Genomic DNA, 26,841 nt, shown 5'->3' on the forward strand with positions numbered 1-26,841 from the left:
GTCAAGTCAGCATTGATCTTATGGAAACCAGTATAAACACCATGGGATTACCGGAGTCTCGTCACTTCTCTGAGGAACTACCAGAGCCTCTCCACATCTCTGATGAACTACCAGAGCCAGAGCCTCTCCTGTGTCTTACTGCAACACGATCATCACAATATTGTCATATATTTATTCTAAAAACATAGCAAGGACACTATTTCCCTGCTATCTCTGTGTTAAACATTGTGTAACGTGCATGGGAATCCGCATGGAAATGATATGCAAATGAGGTTATGCATAGAAGAAATAGGCATTGTAAGCTCCATATATGGTGATTTTGGGGAGGAGACATGGTGGAGATGCATGTACGCACAATCGTCCTTCCTCCCTTCTTTACTTCCGCTTTATAAAGAATTCTCTTTGGCCTTGAGACTTTAATCTTTGCAACATTACTGATCTTATGTACAATATGCACAAACAGCTTGTAATACTCTGAAGACAAAGGAAAACATAAAATAAAAAATAATGCAATTCTGTCCATTTTTACACCAACAACAACAATGAAAAAAAACACTTCTGTAGTGCAACTTTAATGAATATGTTTCACTTAAGGGCCTTTCGCACCACTTTAGTTCCAGAACTAAATGTACAGTACCAAAGTACTTGGACAATTTTGCGCCAACTATTTCGTAGTACCATTTAAAGGGTTGCTTTCGCACAGGCAGCGTGTACTAAGAAGTGGCATAAGCCAGTCGACAGCGATGACATTTGTGCATGGCATACAACATCAGAAACAAAGAAAAACAATGTTAACAACAGGAGGATGGAGGATGCTGTGTTTTTGTTGTGCATCGCGAGTTTCAAAATAATGGACATGGAATTTTTACTTGTATATGTAAAGCGTATATGAAAGATCAGAAAGGAGGACTAAAAATCTCCAGCAACAACTCGCAGTGCTACATTTGCTACAAGTGCCCGCACTTCAGCGTCCGTCCATCTATCGCTGTTCCTCATACTTGCGAAATAAGTTGACACAATGTTTACAGTATGTTTACATAGTGTTTTAAATCACGGTGGGTGAGGGTGTTTTCGAACACGTCTGGCCAATCATACCATATCAGCAAGATGGACTATAGGACAGAGGATCCACATAAGCAGAGATCTAAAGAGGGAAAGCAGGTGTATATGTCCCATACAGCTCCCGGCACTGACTAATTGGTGCAGTACTCATGCCTCAGCAAGATGAGCACCCTGAAGCCAACAGCTCTCAACACACAGCTGACAATATCCACTATGATTACCCCTTAACTGAATCATGTGACTGAAAGTGTCACCAATTTTTTGGCAATAGGTCAGTCCTCTGACACAAATCCCTGAGTTAAAATTATACATTTAGAATGATTCTTAGTGGTACTTACAGGTACTTTCTGTAAAAACACTTTCTCTAAAGTATAAATTGCATGATGTGGCCATGATGTTGAGTGGCTGGAGAGAGCTGAATCTTCACATCTGCATGAGGGCTCTGTTGATACCTAATATGTTTGGATTAAATTAATCTATAAGGCAAGTGATCCTGATGTGAGTCTAGTGAAAGTGGGTGGCTGCAGTTGGAATGCAGGTTTAGAATTAGCCTGTAGCGAAAAATAAAATTTTCTGTCTCCTTAAAGGAGGAAAAGAGTGAGCGAGTTAGTGTCAATTGTAAATTAGACAGACAGATAGATCAGGACATCAGAAATCTTTCTGATGACTGTCATTGGCTGACCTGAGCTAACATGAGGAAAATCAGAGAAACACTCTTTCATGGTGGACACTTTATTGAATTGTCTCCAATCCTACTTTTTACATATTTGTAAGAACCATTGAATTAATTTCAAATTAAGTACAACTCACGCACTCCAAATGCTAACTCTGAGAGTTTCTCTGTATATCGAACCACTCATCCGGGAAAGTGACAATGGTATTACTTTTACTGGAAGTCTCTTGTATCACACCACATACAAAAAAAATTGCCGTCATTTTGTGCCTCATTTATCAGTTGTAATGAAAATTGGCTTAGAGGAGCTTTTTTTTTTCACTTCCTTCTTTGCTTGTTTGTTTCTCCCATTTCTGACTTTTATATATTGTTACTGTATTTTAGTATTCCTAATGTAATATTGATTATTGATCTTTTTTCTAGGCTGATTATTTTGAACAAAATGGAAGTACAGTATAAAGATACAAAATAATTGAATTTATTTGGTAAGCAGCTATGTACTAAGCAGGTTAATGTACAGCCAGTAGCAGATTATTTATAACATACTGGACAATATATCATTTATCAAATTCAAAATGTAACTTATCATTGGTATCATTCAAAAACAGCCTTAATAATGCAAAATCTATATTGCACTTACACCACTACCACCCTGAGAATTTCACAACCCACTTTATATCTTTAAGTTGCAACTGAACATGGGAAATTCATTTTAATCAAGGTGTCCTGATACACCTCTAAATCAGCCACCAAAATCCCATCCTATAGAGTCTTATAAAGCAGCTCATCACGTGAAAGGAAGGACGGTTTTGGAAATGAGGAAGAATGTGTCTTTGTTTTGCAGTGGGATGATGAAAGGGGGTATTTCTTCTCAAGAATATGAGTGGAACAGAGGAACAGGACAATCGTGAAAGATGTGTGTGCGTGTGAGTGAGTGAATGAGAGAGCAGCAGAGAGTGGGACATGTTAATGCAGTGTAATTTTTTCTCCTTCCCTCCCTCAGCTTGATCGATAGGCAGGGGTAAAGTGCTTACAAATTACCAAAGGCGAATGCAACTCTATTAGCACGCAAGTGGATTTCACAACATTCGTCAGGCTTTCCATTTCTCTTGCACCACTCACTCCCTCTTTTTGCACTCTCTCTTTGCACTCCCTTTCACACTCTTTCTTCTCGATGGAAATCCATTTGCTAAAAGGCTCTTTTTTTTTTTACCTGTCATAACCTCGGACCATTTCAAAAGGCTGTGTTTGATCATAATTAGCCTCAGGAAATCTAATTCTAATATGATGCCTTTTAAAATCTCACCCCTCCCTACAGCACTTTCAGCCAGCCACACAGAAACACACAGCTCCTCTTTTTCAAACATATACTGTATATATTTGTATCATTCATTGACTTCAAAATGTATTGTAACATTATTTGCTTTATTAAATGGAAACGGTCTTATGAAAACACAACAAAGCCAAACGATAGTAACATCACACACACACACACATACACTCGCTAATTCTTTAAAGTTTCATTCATTAAAGCTTATTGTGTGTCACCACGGCTAAGCCCTTATTACCGTGCATTTAGGAAATGAGGCAAAGAGTGGAGGAATAAGAGACCAATCAATAGCGCTTTTCATTTCGCCTCTAATGGGTCGCCTCCACTTTTCCCCCCAGACGGCAGAGAAAAAAAAAAAGTAAAAGAAAACATGGGAAAGATCGGTGTAACAGCCATAAAATGTAATTTCTTCACAGAAGCACAGACAATAATGTTTTCTGCCCCCCTCTGCATATTTTAGTGGCATTTTGCTAAATTGAGTATGGATTTAACATCAAAGGTTTCATGAATTTTTCAAATGAGATATTAAAGTCAATATTTCACAAGGCGGATGTTTCAATTCGAGATGCTTACACAATAATGCAAGGAGCATTTGCACTGAGAACGTGCAGACAAAGCCACATTAGTTGAGCCCGGAAAATTATAATGAATTCAGTGGAGGGAAAATAAGGGATGTGGGGGGGGGGGGGGTCAAACCAAGAGGTTTTTTATTTGACAAATGGCAGTTATTGGATCAGGGAAACTCTTAAAGGTCTCTGCAGCACAAAGTGCATGGAGTTTCTCCAGGTGAAGATCAAACTGTGGACTACTGAGATAAAAGGATGCAGAAGGACTGATTTACAGGTCTGTCAGGCCTCTCAGGGGAGTATGAACCACTAGGCCTTTATTAGTTAACTGAGCGGCATCCTCTTGAGGCTTGATTTCAGATGGTTTGACTGTCCATCAAGCCTGCTGACGGTAATTAGGACATGAGAGAAGTCTACTGACAAGTCCCAGCGGTTTGCTCAGGGCATAGTCTTTTATTTCACTGTAGGACATTTTTCGAGGCATCAAAGAGAGAGAAAAAACTCACATAGTATCTAGGTTTTACCTGGCGTTAATGTTATTTAAAGGTTTATGGTGTTCACGTCAAACCCCCTTCACCGTCTTTCCAAACAAGTGCAGTTTATACCTTCACATCCCGTCAGTCGTCAATCCAGCATAAACCGAAGACTTTGTGAAGAGCGTTTTTCCCTGAAGGCTGGGTACAGGTGGATTTCTGAGGCTGAGAATAATGGTCCTCTCTGGGTTCCGCTGGGCGTCGTCATGCGTGCCGCTTCCTCTGATACAGGGAGACAGTGCTTAGGCATGCTTTAGCTGCCTCCGTGTGATTCTCTCTAGGGAAAGGCCGTCGTGGAGTGTGTCTGAGGGACCGGCTGAAGACAGAGACTCTCTGCAGTCTGCCTGCCCCATTAGACATGCATGACTCAGCATCAAGCTGTGGTATAATGAGCAAGAATAGAGTTGGACAATGACCATCTTCAAAAAGAACAACTTAGTCTGTTTGTTGATCTTGTTTGCATGCATTGAAGTCTCTTGAGTTAGTGCTGATAGTTTATAAGGACAGAATATGGATTTGACTTGAATTACCCCTTCCATCAATTTTGGGTCGTGGTCAAGTATTTTCACCTGTAGTTTCACCAGTGATCTACTAACTTCTAGTCAGTTATTTTATATTTATTTCCCATCTTGATTTCTAGTATATAAAAAAACCTCTTGATACATTATAAACTTCCTTGAAAAGCAAAGTTGTGTAAAATAAACAACCTGTCCTCCAACCAATACGCTCGTATAGGTCGTTTGTCAAAATCCCTGAAATACGACCCATCAGAGCGTATACTACAATTGCGCCCCTATCGGCAAAAGGTCGTTTTCATATTAATGTTTTGTACTCTTTTATTTGCACTATGATTTGTGTTTTGTGTAGCTCAGTTGGTAGATTGTTGCATTATACCTTGATATGTAATCATGCTATCATGGGTTCGATCCCAGGGAACGGACATGCACGAAAATGAATATGCTCAATAAATCATAATTTAGCATGATTTCTGTGAGGGTTAGGTTTAGGGGTGGGGTTAGGTGTGGTCATTCGAACGAAAAATGCCACCTAGTAAAATATGTAGGAAATACTGTGAGATCGGTGTAAAAAGCAGGGGGGCAGGGTTTGATATTTTATTGAAGCACCCCTTGAATCCAATGGGGTCGCTGTGTCTATGGTAAAAAGCCCACACGTTGCATTTAAATAAACGTGCGTTTTGATTGGTAATGACGTTATACGTTATACGTTATATTACATAATTTGATGATATTAATGTTTTATTCTGTTTTAAATAATGCTTTTATTGAAAAAAATAATAATAGTAAAAAAATAACAATAATGATAATAATCATGAGATTTCTTTGAGTTATTTTATTCTATTGACAGTCCTGGTTTGTAGAAACAGAAATGTATCTGCATATAAGCAATACAATTTGAATATTTTATTGTGTTAATTGGAAATATTTTGTGTATACATCTAATATTTCTCTAAAGTAGAAAAAAAGCTAAATACATTTCATAAACTTTATACAAAGTAATTGATTTTAAATAAGATTTCCTTATTGCAATTGTATATTATGATTATTGTTGGCTTTTTTACAAATCACTTTTGTATGTCACTTTGAATAAAAAAGTTAAATGCATTAATGTAAAAATGTTAATAATTTGCCTTAGTACAATGAAAACGTAAAGGCCCCTTATTTAATTATGAAGGAATGTTTTCTTTATAATAGCACATTTTTATTTTTTTCCCACAGTAAAATTCTTTGAATTTGAAAATACATACCTGCCTTTATGTTTTAGTAGTGGTCCTTGAGAGAGACCATAATATTCTGGTGTCCTTGACATTAAAAAGTTTGAAACCCTTTGCATTAGTCCGTAATAAAACAAATATATATGAAGTCTAAACTTTTATATTATCAAAGTGCTGAGAGTGGATCTTCAAGAGTTAAGAAGAAGTTCCACCTGTAGAAGTGAGATAAAAGATCACCTTGAGACTCAAGACAAGTGATCTTGATGAGTTTAGCAGAATAGCAGGCTTTGTGCTTGCCAACCTTGCATTTTCATCAAGGCCGTAACGAGCTAATTAAGGCAGCAGAAAGTGATCAGGCCACAAGCGGATTAGAAAGGAAAGTTTCCCCTCTTCCTGATCAGTGGGGGTGCTCTTGAGGGAGCGGCCAGCAGGGTGCCGCTCTCCCTGAAATCTTCTACGCCTCATCCTTCATCAGCCCCAACTCATCATGTCCCATCGCCGGCCCGGTTACACCTGAACACTCCACTGCTGCCAAACACCTGGCTCCATCTCCCCCTGTCCAAATGAAAAATAAGCATAATCTGCTTTCCTCAGGATCCAGCAAATGAGGGATTTTATGACAAATAGTGTGTGTGGGGGGGTGAGTGGGAGGGTTATTGTCTCTATGCAGAAAAGAGAGAATCATGCAGGGGCCAAGAGAAAGGACAGAGCGTAAAAGAAGCAAACAGAAACAGGTTTTCCTCACACGGATAATTGCACTAATGAGAGAAGACTCTGCTAACTCCAGTTAGCGCGCCAAGAAGAGTAGTTACACAGACACAATAATGAAACAAACAGTTTGCATAGCTGACATGTCCTAAAGATGGAGTCAAAAACAAGTTTTGGTGTTCTTCTTGTGTGGTTGATTGGTTTTATTGTATTATTTATGAACCGTAATATTCATTTTGAGTGCTTTCTATTTTCTAACATATGTTAAATATCATTGTCTGACATAAAGTATAACAAGAGCAGTGTGCTGTACAATCTTAAATTTATGAGCAGTATGAAAAGAAAAGAGATTAAGCAATTTTTTACTTGTCTTTAATATTTGTGATTGTGATCTGTAATTTTACTGATTACTATGTAAATGTGTTCTGCCCGGTAAATGTCTGTAAAAACTGGAATAAATTAAGTTAAATAGCCCATCATTCATTTTCATATGCAAGTAGCCTGAAGTACAAAACAAACTGATTACCAATTAGACGGCACATAATTTCTCATTCTTCTATAATTAATATCAGTGTTTTCTCATCTGCCACTTGTATTTGGCACACTGTAATTATGTTCCCATTTAACTGCCCCATTCAGACACTCAAAACTGCATTTTTAACTGTAAGGTATAACAACGGTACAGCTGCTTAACTAAACAACGTAACACTTAACTAAACAATTAATGCAATATACCTCAATCTATATTTGAACTCCAAAAATATATGTGCACACATAATTCACTGTAGTTTCCTGCTTAAATGAACTCTAGTGCCCATAAATCACCAACAACTTTTATACCTTTGCACACAGATTATGAGCAGATTATCAGTTAACAAAGACTTATTTTTCCACAGTGCCTTGCACAACACTACAGTATGACCTCAGAACATTTTTATCACAATGCATGATTTCTAAACAAATGCATTTTAATGTTTGCGCCACATAACCAGCCCCACATTTATGGCTTTTCTAATGTAAGCTTGCTCGGTAGCTCACCTAGTACGAGTTGCACTTGCGATACAAAGCCCTCTGGCCCTGTGAATCATGAGCCAAAGCACTCGATAAAAGAGCTCAAAGAATTGTAGAAGCAAGCTAAAATTGATGGTTGCCTTAGCAAATGCATTTTTTATCTTACATTTTATCAGTTAGGTCTCCTTTGCTTCCACAAATTAAAAACAAATTATATTTTAAAGAAACCTGAGAGGTTTCTGTCCACATAACCAAAACTTAAAATATTCAAAAAGTTCATAAAGGTGTTAATAAATTAACTCCTGTCTTGTGAAGAGAAACAATTGCTTATAATATGATGAGCATTTTTCAGTGACATTAAGTTGAGTAAATAATGAAATGATTTTCACTTTTGGGTGAACTAAGTTGGCACCAATCATCTGACATTTTCTTTCCAAGCTACGTACAACAACCAACACAATAATATGATCTTATATTGACATCTGTTTCTGAGAAAAGTTTAACTTGCTCTTGTGCCACTCATCAAAAAATTCAGTAAACCTGGGTTGCATAAATGACAATGAAAGAATGAAATATAACTATTTCCATTGTACACTGAGCTAAGCTGTGCTGTTCATTCAAGTTCCTTGTATTACTAACATAGTTCCTTCTGATTTGTCCTGGCGGCTGAAATGACCTTGGAACTTAAACCACGGTACCCTCATTCCCTCTTCAGTCTCACACTTCATTATATAGTATTATACAACAGCACTTTAATGAAATTACCCCGACAGAAACAGTCACACAAAGGGAAGTGCTGGGGGACTTCTTTCACAATTGTCCATGACGGGAGGATTTTTCTGGAAGCATGTTTTAATAGCATGTGGGGTGCGCGTGCTTCAAGTGTAGCCATGCCAGCTGCAGCCCAGTAGGAAGGAAAAGCGAATGACATCGCTGAAACGATGCTCATGTGAATTCCAGTGATTCGGGAAGGGAATACAGATCCAGGAGGCAATGGCAAATTAACTGCCTCAATAGCTTGATGGATGTGTTTCTTGAAACTTAATTAGACTGAAGTTCACTTGGGATAAGTGGGTGTTCGATAAATGTCTGGTAATTCAATACAAATGACATATTTCAAATCGCATCCAGTTCGCAGGCAGCTGTCACACTGAGAAAACAAAGTGATCCGATGTCTACGGTCAGAGCAAAATCTTAACTAAACAAAAGAATTAATATCGCATGCGGCACAGGAGATTATACGGGTTTTACGCTATTACTAGCAGTCATTATACATGGGTGTTTTAAAAATAAACAGGGTCAAGCTTGTGGTATATTCTGGAACAGACTATGAGCATTGCAATATTAGCTCCATCTTGAAGGGTTTTGCGAAAAAAAAAATGGACAAAACAATTGTTAATGTGTAAGTGACAAAGTGACTTCAGAAGATGTATTATGCAGCCTCTGAAACAAGCGACTAGGCCTTAGATTAAGACAGCTTTAATGAAGTTAAACAAAGCGGCAGGATTGAAGCTCAACAGACTGTGACGCCTTCATTGGATGAAAAAGAAAGCCGGAGATCTAAGATAAATAAATATTAACTCGAAGACGACTGGAGAGGGAAAACAAACAAACCAGGCAAAAAGCGTTTTGGTGCTTTTAAAAAGTGCTGACAACCTAAAAGGCTGAAGAATTAGCATAGCATCAACCTCCATCTTGGGGAAAGAAAAGCATCCACCGCAGGAGTCATTTAATATTTAATAAATTAGAAACAGTGGCTGCTACTAATTAGAATTTGCGCATTTACAAATCAGCCCTGATAGCAAAACAAATTATGAAATATATGGGTGTTACACAGCCTACCGAGGGAAAATAAGCTGACAGACACAGTTAATGGGGTATTTCGAACAACAGGCCTGTCAGAACACATCACACAGCTAATCAAGTTAGGTAGAGACAGCGATAGAAACTCTATTTAAAATATTGATATGCCACTTGGAAAAAGCTTTTCCCCCTGCAAGTACATTTACTTAAACACTTGCTTATTGCTCACGAGTCATTAGTCTCAACCCTTTCCGTCTTTGAGAACAGAAAGGACTGTGATGAAATGAATGGAAGTGTTTTCTGTGTTATCGTCCTATCAGGACAGATCTAAGCGCCTGCCACTCCGGTGCCTCCATTAGGTGCGCAGAATGTATGCTGCGGAAACTGTTGGTCTATTTATTATCAAATTATATCCCAGGCCAGCGCTTTTTGGTAACAGCCACAGAATCGCTGTCAGGCTAAAGTGAATTCATACACTCTGAGGAACGGTGGTTATTTGACAATCAAGGCTGAGATGAATCCAGACGGTGTTACGCATGTAAAAAGTGAACGTCATGTGCAATCATACCTTTTAGAGGCGTAAAGACACTCTAGAGGTAGATGTCTGTGAGACAGCTTCTCTTCAGTGCTGGTTTAGCTCTATGGGTTCTGACATGGTGACAAAGTTGTTCATCTTTGCTGTGTTTTTGTACTAATGCAATCTTTACTATTTTTCTACCTGAAACTGATGGAACAAGGCAACGAGGACTCCTGTCTTTTAGTTTAAACTGGAAGACTTTGACACTGAGTGTGCAGCTTGTATGGTAGCATAGAACATATCTACAGTATTTCTTGGAAACAAAAACTAATAAATTATTTGCCTTGATAATAACAATCAATATTAACATTATTTAAGCAAGCATTGGCCAAATGGTCTGATTTTTCATAAATATATGACATCATTCCTCTTACCAGGCCAGAAAATTAGACCAAATGACGTGATGTGCACAATGAGAAAATGAAATTAGTTTTTTTCCACTATCTGTCTTCCAGAGGTCAGAATAGACAATAATGGCTGACATAGCTGGGCGAGCTCAAAAAAAAAAAAAAAAAAAAAAACATAAATAAATAAAAATTGTTTTCAATTTTCTAAAGAGTATCACACACTAACTTTCGGTTCAGAGTATGAATGAAAAAAAAAAAAAAAAAACTAAAACAATTACATTTAAAAATAAATAAATAAAAATAATTAATAAAAAATAAAATAAAATAAAATAAAATAAATAAATAATGGACCTGTCCTTCTATGTTCAGGCTTTGTGACAGGGTTTGTCAATTACTATGCCCTCTTTTATAGTTCACAGTTTGGTCACGTCTTCACCTGTGGACATCTGAACACAATGTTCTTATCTATCATCACCTTCCAGTCCAGCAAATGTAGAATTTGCATGGTATATCAAAACGGAGACAAAAGATTAAAGGAGACAATGCCACAACACATTTCTGTTTCAAAGGCCATTATTTGACCTACCGTTGAGGCAGATAAAAAGGTTTGCAGAGCAGAGAAGTCCTTATATAGAAGCAAGTATGTCCTTTACAGCCATGCAGAGCACTAGTAATATCAGTGATTATCATGTCCCTGTAGAAAGATGACAGCGTGTCCACTTAAAACAGCAGGGCAGTCCAGACTTGATGGGTGAAGAAGAACACGCAGAACCTATTTAGAAAGGAGCCTGACAGAGGACCATAAGGGAAATATTTAAGGTAACCACTGTACAAAGTTATAGACTTTTGTTTTTGCTTCATACTTAGTGCACAAGTTGTGCCATGGCCTGCCTTTGCAGGCACAAATAAGAAGGATTGTGTTTGGTGCTCCAGAATTTGGGTGAGCTTATCAAAGAGGAAATTGGCAGAAAAAAACTAAACAAAAATGCCTGTCGATTGTCAAAAGATTAATGATCAATACATGGAACCACACGCTTACTTTCTGTCTGAAACAGCTCAAAGTCTGAATAAAAAAAAAGTAATAATAAAGAAAAAAAAATTGTTATGTAGCTACAAATAAAGAAGATTGTGTTAGGTGCTCCAGAAATTAAAAACGCTTGCATATCAAAGAAATTGACAGAAAGTAATTTCCCAAAATTGTTCATGACAAAAACTAATTTCTATTTTGATATATTTTAAAATGTAATTTATTCCTTTAATTGAATCAATCTGAATGTTCAGCAGGATTCTTTGCTAAAAACAAAGATATCCGAATTAAGTTTCAGTTTAGAATTTATATAAAACAGAAGTTTTTGCAACATTGGCTACTAATGTCTTTACGGTAACTTTCAATCAATTTAAGGTGTCCTTTCTGAATTAGTGTATTAATTTTCTTTAAAGAAAAAAAAAATGGAAAAAGCTTTTCCTCCTGCAAGTACATTTACTTAAAGGGGGGGTGAAATGCTCGTTTTCACTCAATATCCTGTTAATCTTGAGTACCTATAGAGTAGTACTGCATCCTTCATAACTCCAAAAAGTCTTTAGTTTTATTATATTCATAAGAGAAAGATAGTCTGTACCGATTTTTCCCGGAAAAACACGAGTGGCTGGAGGCGTGACGTGTGGGCGGAGCTAAAGAATCACGAGCGCCAGTAGGCTTTTGCGTTGAGCGTGTCTGGAAGCTGTGACACCGTGAGGACAAAACCAACCAAAACAAACCATGGCTAACAGTCAGATTCAGCGTATATTTATGATCCAGAATCAGATCCAGAGGCTGAAATTGAACAAGAGCAGCATCAGCAATCAGTCTCTATGTGGTATGTACTGAAACTGTATATATTTGCTTAGCGGTTTTGGAAAATGACTAAGTTCCACTTTGTCGTCTTTTTTTTTTTTTTTTTTAAGCTGTACATGTGGAAAGTGCAGTTTGATGCCAACATCGCATGTTGTTTACTTGATGTGCTTACGCGCCGATAGCTAAGTTAAGAACACAGAGATATTTGAAGCAGTTTTACTCACCGCATGCGGTTCCAACACACGATCGTGACCCTTTTTGGTTGGGACTGCATTATCCTTAAGAAATAAACGATATGCAAATCAGGCGTCAAACTGGGCCTTGTTTGTAAAACAAGCATCTTCGAAATGCAGGGGAACAAACACAAACACTTGCACAACTCCGTTGATGCTCTGTAAAAATAAACTCCATCCACTGGTCCCTTAATGCTGTTTCTCTTTTGGTAATTTGTGCAGGGTTGTCTTGCCCTGGCAACCAAAAACACACTCCTTTTGTGACATTTCGTGACGCTCTCGCTCTGATCAGTGAATGTCTGTGCTCTCAGTGCTCTGCTATACGGGAGCGCGCGCTCTTCCGGCAGAAGTGCCCTTAGCACCCATATAAGGAAATTCCGCTCCATCTAACGTCACACAGACCCATACTCGAAAAAAACTTTCCGAAACTTGTGACAAACCGGAAGTAGTATTTTTGGAACAGAAATACTCCTTCAAACGTACAACTTAATTTTTGAAACTTTGTCCATGTTTAGCATGGGAATCCAACTCTTTAACAGTGTAAAAAACTCATCTTTGAGAACAGAAAGCACTGTAATGAAATGAATGGTACTGTTTTCTGTGTTATCATCCTATCAGGACAGATCTAAGCACTTGAAACTAATGGAACAAGGCAATGAAGACTCTGTTTTTTTATGTCTAAACCATAGACTGTATAAAAACATGGATGTGGTGTCCGGGACATCATCCATAGGTTCCTGAAAGGTGTTTTTGAAGCTCAAAGTGGGCGGAGCTGGCCTGCATGTGTCATTGTGCACATCAATGAGTGCATAAAATGGGCAAAAAGGCGGGAGCTGATTGCTGAAACCACGCCCACCTAGCTCAATGGTGGTGACAGCAGTGTCCATCCCCTTAATTATGCAGAACTTTAAAGCTTAATATTATTTAATCGGAGGAGTTATAAAAAAATATTTATCCCCCTCACAGTTTTTTTTACATGGCAACTCTATGGGACTGATTCCCTCTTGGATCCAGCCTCTAGCGGCCAGGTGATGAATAACAGTTGAAGTCATTTCCGTGTTGGCTTCACAAGAGAGAGCAGTAGGTTGCCGCTTGGTCTAAACAGTAAAACATTGACACTGAGTGTGCACTATGAAACTTTCATCAGCTTGTATGGTAGCATAGAACATACAGTATCTACAGTATTTCTTGGAAACAAAAACTAATAAATTCTTTGCCTTGATAATGACAATCAATATTAACATAATTTGGGCAAGCATTGGCCAAATGGTCTGATTTTTCACAAATATATGACACCATTTCTCTTACCAGCCAGAAAATTTGACCAAATAAAAAAAAAATATATATATATATATATATTACTGACTTAAAACTTTTGAACAGTAGCGTATGTAGATGTTTTGTTTGGGTGTGACATCTAAGCAGTGAATCTCTAGAATTCAGTGATGGTGATTTCTAAAGAGACCTTGTTTAAAAGGATCTGAAAGAGAGGATTATGAAGTCCTCGTACCATCAACACAGAGTCCACTGTTTTATTTCAGTGATAAAAGGCTCACGCAGTACTTTTTCAACACATCAGATACGAGCCACCATGCACGGATCCCTAAAGGTGATCGTGTGTCCAAGTCACAGCAGTACACCTCAGTCAGTCATGTGATTATTTTACCCACCCTGGTGAAATAAATCTCTCACACCTGACATTCTCAAAAAGCCAGTGTTTTCAGCCACAGAAAGAGAGAACGATAAAGCAAAAGAGAGAAAGCTGAATCATCTCTTTCACTGAAATCCACATCCCATCAGTGACTGTGTGCATGACAGCGAATGCCACTTTGACAGCTAAAATCAACAGAGAGTTCATTCACAGGTCACTGCAGGCATACACTTAAGTTACCATTTTTGAAAGTCTTTGTTGAGTCGTCATATTTACACCTACTTCATTTCATTATTCTCGATTTTACCATGTCACAGCTTTCATATTCATTCCAAAGGGGAAGTTTCTTCAAACCGTGCTGCTAATTCATCCACAGTACAAATCTCATTCATTGATTTAGAGTAAATAATCAAGCCAATGCCCAGAGCAAACACCACTACTGTACTGTTCAGAATGGTAATTACAGCTTTTGTGTGCTGTTTTTATTCTATCCACATTTCTGAATGTACATAATTCTGATGTTTTTATTTCCATAGCTCCAGAATGTATTCTGACAAAAGTTTGAAAACATGAAGGGCGCTATGGATGCTTGACCTCTCTGTAAAAATGAACAAGACACTTTATGTCAGTGTGCCCTTGTTACACATATAACATGTATTTACTATGGTAATAAAAGTAAAAATTAAACCAAGTGCATGTTGTTAATTAATATTTACTTGTTGGTTTAATTACACTGTAACAAGGACATATAATATAGTTTGACCGTGTATTCAGTTGGGCAGTAAAATAAAAAAGAAAAGCATTCACAGTGATCAAAAGATGAAACTACTGAGAGTTCAGCGAACATTGCAGCAAGCACCACCTGCTGGTAAATGAACTCGTTGACTCACTCAACTGCTGTTAATGGTCTCTGACTTCTTCATGCATTCTACAAACAGTCTACAAACTCTCCCTTGATTAAAGCCTGGTAATACAGCAAATAAAAAAATATATTTAAAATTGTGACAGTTCACATTTAAAGTTACATTAAATTGAATGATGCTAAAATAATGTGCATGCACAACAAAACTTGTGTAGTTGATTCACATTATGGCATGATAGTTAGAGTGAAAAGTTGTACAGAAAAAAAAGTGTGTTCTTTGTGGTATGAATTTAATTCCAGAATGTACCAATACATCTGAATGCAGATTTCATTACATATTTGAAAAACAATTGAAGAATTTCTTTAAAAAGTCTACTGAATCAAACAATGTGTACACAGTAGTACACTTTGCATCAAAATCTAAATAATATAAATATTTTATACATTTAAATGTATTTTAATTTTTTAAGAAGGTACTTAATTTTTGATTTTTTTTTAAATCTCTCTGTGATGATTTCCTGTTTTGTGAGACCTTTATTATTTACAATTATTTGGCATGTTTTGACTTAAAAATATGTTAATGACTAAATATTTAAGTTGTCAGTGTGAACTACAATTTTTTTTTTTTTTTTTTTTTTACCTATGCAAAAAAAATGCTCAATTATAATGACTTTATTTATTTACTTTTTTTTTTTTTACTTGCTACTAAATGGCTCACAACAAAGCTCTTCAAATAATCTTTCAAATATTAAATGCCATGAACCTCACAAAAGCAGACTTGGTAAGTACTATACATGAAATATACATGAAATGGTCCAAGGCTGAACAAAATACTAGGGGTGGTCACAATTTATTCAGCCTTTGGAGATATTTAAGAGAAGCCACACACACACTGAACTGATTCAAATGCTTCCCATTTTTAGAAATCACAGCTTTTCTAAAGCAGTTGTGCAACTGCACATATACTGTACTCAGAAACAGCTTGAGAGCTGAAACTGTGCGTCTGGTTGATTTCCGTGAAGTGAGGTGGTATCTTGCTTCTTATCCCTCCAGACCACAGCAGGTATGCTATATCTGCTAAAACATTGGCAAAACAGTAAAGCTCAACTCTTTTTGAGCGATCACTTTCAAAGTCCACCTTTTGTCCTCTAAGTGTAGCAGTCTTTACTGTAAGATGAGCTGCTTTAAAGTCACAATGAAACACGAGTAGCAGCATATCTTTTCTTCTGTATTATGACATAAATCCAAGTGAAACAGATATGTAAGGCGGGGACTAGGTTATATGCATGAGTTTTTGATTTGAACAATGAGATGTTAGCATTGTACTCAAATAAAAACGCAGATGAATGTGTAGGGGCAGAGTTTAAGAAGACTAAATATTTGGTGAAATATTGCATATATAACAAAAGAGAAGTCTTTCATTGTCACAGGAAGGTCCAGTTATGACATTTTGATTAAAAATCACAAGGTCAAAAAAAATGTTCAAAAAATTAACGGATTAATTATTCACTAAAAGGTACAAGAGTTGTCATTTTTTCAAAAGGTACACTTTTGACCTTATTTACCCCTTCCGAGTGCATGTTCCATAAAGGTACGTATTATTACCTTAAGTGTACATAAAAGCAGCAAATGGTGCATATTAGTACACCTTTTGAAAGTGAACCACCCCAGTGACAGCTTTTGTACCTGTCTTTCTTAAATTTCAATTCATGCCGACTTTAAAAAGGCCCCAGTTTCACACTAACTTTCAGAAAAAAAGCTGTAGAAGTCTAATGAGAAACTCTTTAGTTAGTCTCGAGGTCTTCTAATGAAGATGGCTGAGGTGATTTGGAGCACTGGCATGTAGCACGATGAAATATGTATCATTAATACAGATACATACTGAGAAAACATACCAAAGTTTTTGCCCCCTTCAGATCATCTCCTGATTAGAACCCTAACTTAGTGAAAATGTTCTTCATGCAAGTGAAGACTTGAAGACTTTGGAGTTAATGAATCAAAAATTCCCTTGATTCTGCTGATGGATTTTTTTGATGTTTTGAAACTCAGAGGTATCTTTTTTTTCTTCTTCTTAAAAAAAAAAAAAAAAAAAAAACACGAAAAAGATCAGGGAATGAAGAAAAAAAAATCTGAATGAATATCAAACATCTAGCTTTAAAAGACTTGGAGTCAGGGTAACTACAGGGACCTCACAATGTTTCTCTTTTAAAACAGCTAGGGAAGGGCAAGGGGAGGAATCACACACAACATTCATTTAAAGGGCACATTTATTTGATTAGCAGCCATGTAGTGAAGCCCTGGAGAGAGCGAGCCGGCCCTGATCAAAAGAAGAGGGCTGGGGCAATAATTAAGGCACAAGGTCGGTCTTCCCTTCTCTTCTCTTCTCTCAGGTGCCACCCTGGCAACAACAGGAGAGAAAGACTAATTAAACACAAGACCAAACGAGACCTGCCACTACAACACTGCAAGGAGATTCCTAATTCCCTGCCGTAAGGGATTCAGGTTTGATACGGATCGCATGTGCAAAGATATTCACCAGGAAACCTACTCTACGCTATAGCACACGTACACAGTCCCGAAAGCCTGACCAATGTGACGGTTCATTTACAGTTTTCCCATTTAAACTGACTTGAAAACATGAAGTAATTTACTTTTTAATCATTTCTCAAAGAATGTATATCCTACATTTAAGCTATGAAAATAATGGTGTACAAGTTTCAAACTATGATGAAACAAAAAAGTTTAATAAAAGTAAACAAAGTTAGTTAGTTAGTTAGTTAGTTAGTTAGTTAGTTAGTTAGTTAGTTAGTTAGTTAGTTAGTTAGTTAGTTAGTTTCCACCACATAACAATTTTTAGCCCAATTAGAATTTTATTTTTTTTATTTTTATTTTTTTATTCTTGTTTACCATGGAACCAAACTCTTTCCATTACTCATTTCCATTACTGATTTGCGACGTTTCTATTAACCGGTTATGCGACTAAAATGTTGGCCTCTCGTGATAAGTCATGGTGATGGATGTTGGTAGTTTTACGTGTATAGCAGCCACCTCACTACCCATCATTTATTAATTGAAGGAGAAATATGCGTGTATCTTTAGCAAACATAAGCATTGACCAGAGTGCTTGTGTCGGAGCCATAATGCGCCACAGACATGTGCTTAGTAAATAAGGGGTTATCCATCCAAGCATTAATGGCAAGGACAGCCCCTTATACTTGAGAGCAGCCATATATGAGGTGTTTCTGGGAGGTTATAGTAAATTAAAGAAATGATCATGTATATTTTCAGTATAAGTATAAGTCAGGTGACCTGTAAATAAAAAATTAAATAAAAAAAACATTTCCATTGCAGTTTTGCTATATATTCCCTTTTCAAACAGCCTGAAAAACTATATTTTCCATAGGACGTTTTTTATTTAATTTTAATTTAATTAACAGTGATTTTTTTTTTTTTTTTTTTCATTACCTTTCCAATTTGAAGGTTAATGGAAATGCAGCTAGGGAAGAGAATGTTTTGAGATAAACTATGAACATCAAGGTAAATACCACTTGAGAGCAGAATTATTTACAATAATTAATCAAAGCTGTAATTTTGCTTAATTATTGTAAAGTTTTAAAATTTAAAAAAAAAAATAATTGTATTATTATATTATTCAAATATATTATTGTATTATTATTATTTTTTTAATCCTAGTATGTCTTTAAGATACATAAAATTCTAAATGTGAAATAATAAAGAAACAATGTCAACCATTTTATTACAAATAAGTATGCATATCAAGTCACATAAAGTATATTTATATTGTGCTTTATACCGTACATATTCTTTAAAGCAACTTTATGGCAATAAACAAAAAAAACAGCTAATGTTTTTTTTGTTTATTACCACAAAGCTGCTTTAAAGAGAAACAAAATTATACATATATATATATATATATATATATATATATATATATATATATATATATATATATATATATATATATATATATATATATAATTACAGAGACCAGCATATTGTTATCTAGCCCAATTAAATTACTGTTATGTTTACATATATGCTATAAGTCACTGTTGGCGGATAAATTAAATAGCGTAAAAAAATATTTAATTTTCAAAAAGTCTAAAGAGACAAAAGAGCCCATAATTGATTTGTTCGGCTCTTAGAACTGCTGCTCTGCTATGACAGTAACTCATCTTAAAGAGAAAGCTGAGCATGCAGAAAGCTACGCTAATGTAATTCTTGCATTATGAAAATATGAATTCAAGCTCTGCTTTCACCTTATAAAGTATGTTTCAGGCATTATACTTTTCCGCTCTCAGAGACACAGACATGAACATTTTCGAGTTGTTATTTCCAAGTTTCAGAGTGTGACCTGAGCTGTTACAATGATGACTCTCCCAGTCTTCCACTGATAAGTAAAATACAGGTGAGACTGTAAAAGGCATCATTATCCCGCCCTGACAGAGAGGTGAGGGACGTGGAAAGACACATAGGTTATCAGTGTCTGGACAGAGTTTAATTTGTGGCTTCCTGGAACTGCAAACAGCAAACCCTGAGTGAGTAATACAGTCAGGAGCTGACATCAGGCTATCATGTTCATCATTCCACTACCACTGACAATGACACAAAGTTCATCTATTATTAATGCAGAACCTCATGCTCAACAAATTGCAGGAACTGTGCGAGTGTGTTTGTGTTGCAGAATATATGTGCGAGAGTGTGTTCCTGGGACAAATAAACTACCTCCTCACACTTCCTGTACATCTGCACTGTTTGATACAAATTGCTGTGATTGGATTGGCGAGGCATGGTGGGCCAAGATGCCACAACTGCACTGGTCTGAGCCTATGAGGAAGAGCATTTTGTCCTTCATCCCACAACTGTCTTCCGGCCTCTCCCCCGCGTGCCAACGTGTCAATCAGCCATAATTGCTATCCTGGAGGAACAATATCAAACCTCGGAGCTCTGACCGCACGGATTCCTTGCAACACCTAATCTGTTAATGAGAGCCGCTCTGCTATTTTCAGCCCCGCCGCAGACAGAGACGCCATCACCACCGACGAAGAGGAGGAGGAGGAGGAGGAAGGGCCCACACGCCTAACGGTGACAGCAGAGGACAAGAGGACCGACGCTGCTGAAAAATGCAGCATCCAGTTGCATAAATGCTTCGTTAACCCACCCTCGTCATCGGCTTTGATCAGTGCCTCCAAGAAATTAGCCTCTCACACAAGATAAGACATGTGTCTTAGGAACCTGTGTACTATTTATATATATAGATATATAAAATTAGAAAGGGGCCATTTTTTTTTTTTGATATGATGAAAATATCTGTCCTGTGTTCAGTAAACTGCTTATGTATTAAATATATATTTTTAGATTTGTTAAGAATGTCTAAAATGATTTACTTATTTATTATTTTATTATTATACTTATTGTTTAAGCATTTTTGCATCAAAGCACCAAAGTTGTACAGTAGTTATGCATTTAAGATGCACCAGAAAACTTTTTTTTTTACTTTCTTTTTTTTTTTTTTTTTTTTTGTGTGTGAATGATAATTACAGTTTATATTTATATTTCATGTGGATGGTTGTAATAATAACTTAAATAAACAAACAAACAAACAAATCAATTTTTTTCTATCAAAATGTTAAATCTTAAAATAAAATAAAAAATCTCAAAAATTTTACATTCTTTACTTTTATATAGCATAAAAATAACATATTTTGAGATAAGTCGTAGGATTTTTATTTTATTTAATTTTTCATCCATGCACTGCAAATCAGTTGCAACCAAAACTAATTTGGTGACCAATTTCCTTGAAAAAAAAATATTTTGTTTTTCTGCAAAGGTTAGGAATGAGGATGAGTAATATTTTATTAAATGTATCATAATTTATTAATGTACTGACATTTAAATCATGCAAATATTTTGCAATGATTCAACAATCCCTAATACAGGGCAAGCTGTGCCACTGAATGAATTCATTTCAATGTTTTTTGCTACAAAAGAGGACAGCTTAAGAAAACAAGTGCCACATCTCAGCCCACACACTCCTGTTCACACACTCAAGAAGTCTCTCTTCTAAACTGTCTCTTCAGAGCAATGCCCAGAATCTATTTAATTTCTCTAGGTCTTTGCATCTTTTTCTACTTTACTCGTGATCAATAGATTTTTTATCAACTTTTATTGAAGATTCAAGTTAATACAAGCTCTTTATATTTGTCTTACCCTCGGATTTATAGCAGTTTATAGTAGTAGATTGTGGCGAGTGGGGCGGGGCCGAGAGGCGTGGGAACGAGGAGTGAGGCCAGGTGTAGTGATTGGAGATGAGCTACACCTGCGCCCCACCGCCAGTATCGAGTCCCACGTAGGAGATGGAAGGATATAAAACTGGAGCGACGACCGTGAAGGAAGAGAGAGGACCAGGCCTGGGACATATTTTATGTTTTGGTTTTTATTTGCGCGCACCAGTCGTCCGCGAGGGGCTGGTGCGCCGTTTTGTATTTATTTTGAATATTAAAATGTTTTGATTGTGCGCCGGTTCCCGCCTCCTTCTTCCCGAAGAATAGGAAGTGTAATATTATTACAGTGGTGCCGAAACCCGGGAGAAGGAGGGACGCGCTGCTGAAGATCCCTCGCCGCTGTGGTGAACCCGCGGTGCCCTCGAGTATGTGGCAAGTATGTGCCCGAGTAAGTATGTGCCGCCATGGACGCTCGAGGTGGTGGGCTGGAGCGAGTTGCCGGGGACGGGCGAGCTCGCTGCCGGCCGCCCACGATATGGAGGGGCGGCTGCCGTCCGTGAGGGAGCGGAGGCTGCCGTCCGTGAGGGAGCGGAGGAGTCGGCGCCGTTCGCCAGGGGGCTGGAGCCTGCCGCCTCCGTGATGGAATCCGGAGGGGCAGGGAACGGGGGACTCCTGCCGCTGCCCAAAATCGGAGGAGCCGTTGCCGTCCATCGGGCGGCGGAGGAGTGTCGTGCCGTCCGCCGAGGGCCGTCCAGTGCCACCGCCAGGCACTGCGGAGGAGATCACCCAGCTGGTGGAGGGCCGAGCAGCAGTGCGTCTGGGAACCGGATTTTTTTTTTTCTCTCCCCTCTCTCGTCCCTGTCGCTCCTCCTTCCATCTCCTTTTCTCTCGCCTCGTCTGTCCTACCCCCAGGTTCCCGCAGGTCCCCGTGAGCGGTCCCCCCCCCCGGAGGGAAGGGGGGGGGGGGAGTAGAGCGCAGTCTCAAGGGTACCCCCCGGCCTGCGAGGGGCGATGGGGGTATGTGGCGAGTGGGGCGGGGACGAGAGGCGTGGGAATGAGGAGTGAGGCCAGGTGTAGTGATTGGAGATGAGCTACACCTGCGCCCCACCGCCAGTACCGAGTCCCACGTAGGAGATGGAAGGATATAAAACTGGAGCGACTATAGTGAAGGACGAGAGAGGACCAGGCCTGGGACATATTTTATGTTTTGGCTTTTATTTGTGCGCGTCAGTCGCCGTGAGGGGCTGACGCGCTGTTTTGTTTATTTTTGATTATTAAAATGTTTTGATTGTGCGCCGGTTCCCGGCTCCTTCTTACCGATGTATATGGAGTTTTAATATTATTACATAGATTTATACTAGTTGATTTAAAATTTACAATTAAAGCTGTTTATTCAATGAATCATTGTCCTATAAAAGCAAAATCATTTTATTAAATGCTTGAAAAAGAGAGGAAGGGGACAAAAAAGACAAAAGCTCACGGGATCCTCAAAGCTTTTGCTTTCCAACAGAGGAATAAGAACAAGGCACATGAAAGAGCTACACAAACAATCCTTAATGGAACAGATACAAGGCTTTTTAATTATCTAACTCAATCAGCGAGAGACCAGTGGATCAATGAATCCCCATTACACTGGCCGGTGGAGCATCAAGACAGGGCCAGTTTACATCAGTTCAAACGGCCGGCCAGGCTGCAGCTAAGTGACAGATTACTGTTTGTGGCTAATCTGAGACAGTCACAGCGTTTGAACAGAACACATCTTTAATTCAGGCGGTGAGGCGAGTGTGGGCTGCTGGCCCTGTCACCGGGCCCAAACAACCTCTCTGAAATATTTATGGCCCCTGACCTCACACTGGACACGATGCCATGTGATGTGGGGAATTTTGGGTGGAAATGTGGTCATTTCTGTTCCACAAATTATAGGCTTTGGTGAAATAATAAACAGTTGGTGTGCTTTGTGACTTTGTGCTTTTGCAAGCTGGCATTCACTTCATGTTAGTGCCCATATTTTTCATGTGAACAGCAGGACTATTATAAGACGTGTATAGACAATAATGCGGTACATTTACTTTGGACACATATTTTAGATAAGCATAAGACAAATGAACTGCGGGCAGCTGCTTAAACGGACAGTCCACCTAAAAATAAAGACCGTTTCAATTCCCATCGACTTCCATTTTATTTTTGTTCATACAGTGGAAGTCAATGAAAACCACAATGGTTTGGTTATCAACATTCTTCAAAATATCTTCTTTTATGTTTTCGGTTCTATTAGTTTGGTGAGTTGGTTTTGTATTTGTTTTTTTGTGGACTATCCCTTTAAGACGCTACACAGAAACTTCAAACTTGAAATCTAATCAATAACTAAACCCTATTTTGATGTCACAAAATACTTTTTGTGTAATTACTCTTCCCACTTACTGTGGATGGTAAATCTGTACATGAGAATAACTTGAACATAAAGGAAAGACCTTAAAGTCCATATACAATCAAAATGTATATCATTTACTTTGTTAGAACACATTGTTAAGTCTTAATTTGAGTTTGCATGCACTTTTAATTAATCCTGCATTGTGGTGTCAAATTTGTCATGTGTAAAAAAAAACAATGCGTTGATAGAATATTATGTCTAGATGCTTAGCAACAGATAAACTTTCAGAAATCATTTGATGCAATTTGTTCAGTCACAGAAACAATGCATGTTATATGTTTACATGGAAACATTTTTTTCACTAATGTGAAAGCATAAGACTAGATGTTATTTAAACCATTATTTACCGTAACTTTAAAATGTAGCTTATTCCTGTGATGGCAACTCATCTCATATGCTGATTTGGTGCTCAAGTAACATTTATTATTGTCAGTGTTGAAAATACCTGTGCTGTTAACATATTGTTTATATATATATATTGCTTTCTGTTTTGCAAAAAAAAAAAAAAAAAAGAAAATCTTACTGCCCCCCAAAACTTTTGAACAGAAAAAAAACAAAAAACTTTCTAAAAACTTGACTTTGTGCGTAAAAGAGCATGATCCCTCTGACTCTAATGCTAATAGTGCTCAGTGTTAGCTAAGCCATTCCTGATTAACAATTGTTTGATAGAGGGAAAAGGGGAAGTGGGGGTCCAAAATCATCAGTAAATAGAAATTGACCACCATCTGTCACATCATCTACCTCATTATGGAAGGCTGATGACCATTGATCTTTCTCAACACGCTCTGATCTACAGAAACAAGAGGGGAACAATCTCATTTCCTCTCGTGGGTCAGGGTCACAGTCAGATCATTTGGAAACGAAAAGAGCTAGAGTGCGAAAAATAACAGTACATTTCAAATCAATCCTGAACCACGAGACATGAAGAATTACTGAATGTAGGCTAAAATACGCTTTTTAACGTTTGAAAGATAATATGGAGGGATTTTTCGAACGAGCCCCTTTCCTCTGAATACCCTCTCATTTCCTGATAATATTATCAAGCCACACATTGTTTCTGTGGGATTAAAATTACCCATGGAAATAGGTCATCATTAGTGTGCTTGTGTAATTAGCAAAAAGGCGTGAAATGGTGAAGAACAGCTGTGCCGTGGCTTAGTGTGGGATGCGGCTGGCACAGGATAAAGGATGTGCGATAAATAACCTCATTTCATAACACCACATGTCAGCTGGGTTCAATCTACCATCCAATATGACAGATACAGACTAGACATGCCTCTCTTTCATCAGAACGCATTGTGCCAAAAACTGTCTGATGATTCTGAGATTTTCCTAGCACGCCACTGATTTGAATGGAAAGCAGGTTTGGTTTAAAATGACAGTAATCGTCAATTGAATATGGCTTGGAAATATTTGCGATTGCATCAGTCATTGCATCACCTCCATCCCCGAAGAGGATTTGCTGTACATCTCGCAGTGTCTGGGATAACTGCAGCGTCATTTATTTCCAACGGCTCCGATTCCTCAAAAGTTCACGCAAACCTATTCTGGAGAGCAGGGGGGTTTGAAACTAATTGCCTGTACAGTGCTCATTCTGGAGACACAGAACTTCTAGCCAATTTCTGCTGCCTAAAATAATGCACATTTTAAAGAGGTGTTTTTGGACATGGTTCATAAGAAGCCCATTAATTAGATGCATTTGGGCCACGCTTTATTCAGACAGTGTGAAAGAGCTGCGTGTTCGCTTCTCACCCTCTCCATAGAGGCCCGTTGTTTAATTGTTGGCAATTTACCCTCTGGATCGTATTTTCAACGAGAGAGACTTGAGTTTCACTGTGTCGATCATGTGTGGAGAGCTTTTTCTTCACAGCAGACTGGAGTCCCAACATGTCGATCATGTTTGGAGGGAAAGCAACTCGATATATTTGTGCAGAAAGTGAACATCCACCGAGTGCAGTTCGGAAATTTCCCTCGTTCTGTCTCTCTCACCTCCCCAATTAGTAACCGTAACATACAAGAATATCGTTGAGGGATTAATAACTGCTCTGTAGATGGCAAAAGCGCAGACAGATACCCAAACAGCCGATCACGCTGGCACCTTTCACGTCTCATTTCCTCTCTCTGGAGCCTTGGAAAGAAAGGAAGACACTGACAAATCTAAAATGAGAGATAAATTAGATTCAGATGTGGCTGGGTGTTTTGTTATTATGATGAGGTTGGCCAGTATCATATTTTCCACGTTTGAAATAAGGCAGTCTTGTCTAGCGAATGGAAAGCTGAGGCAGAGGAGTCGTTTGTCATTCGTTTTCCGCCACATAATTATTTTGGGTCGCGTCGATTGAATATCTGATTCGGCTAATGAATTTGGAGGATTAATTTCACTGCAACAAGGCATCAATTGTTTCCAGTAAAGGGATGCTGAGTGCAGGGACGCCGCACAATGTTTTTTTTTCTTCAGTAAACTGATCATACGCTGTTGTGTACTAATGGTGTTTGCGGAGGGCCGCATTGATCTGCAGGCTCTCTACTTTGCATTGTCCAAACGATATCCGAGATGCCGATGAGTAATAGCGAAAGCACGGTCCCGTCTCTCCACCGCAACCGTATGTTGTGGCCAGGTACTAATAATTCTGGATTTGGAAAGTGAGTTTCATGGGACTCGGTTCCACTGTGGGCTGCTGGTCTGAAACCTCAGCGGTTGACGGTTGTGTTGTTTGTGTCGCTCTCCATCACTAGCCTAGACAAGCATCTTCATTGGCTATGACATAGCAGCTAGGAGGAGGGAGAGGAAAGTTCATGACATTCCCTGTGCAGATGGAAGGTTACAGACAGTCCTGTATCCATTTGAATGAATAGCAACTATCCAGGTTGCAAGATACAGTATACAGTAAGAGTAGTTCTTCAACTAAATACTTATATGTTTCAACACATAGTATTATAAATTCAAAAACTTCATGACTTTAATTCTAAAAAATTGAGATGAAATGAAAATACAAAACTTGCTGTTAAGTGTGTACTATATACGTACAGTATATTTCTCAGTCATTTTTGAGTGGCCACTTGAAAAGATGTGTGGAATATGACCTTGAAGCTTTAATTTAGAGCTGAACTCAAACTAAATGTTTACAATCGATTATTTTATATTGTTCTTTAATGCCAAGGTTTTCATATTTTGATGCCAAGGACCCCTAACTATAAGATGATTCCCTTACTAAAACACCATATAGAATAAAATGTATGAAT

This window comes from Carassius gibelio, chromosome B6 (assembly GCF_023724105.1).
Source record: "Carassius gibelio isolate Cgi1373 ecotype wild population from Czech Republic chromosome B6, carGib1.2-hapl.c, whole genome shotgun sequence".
NCBI classification, from domain to species: domain Eukaryota; kingdom Metazoa; phylum Chordata; class Actinopteri; order Cypriniformes; family Cyprinidae; genus Carassius; species Carassius gibelio.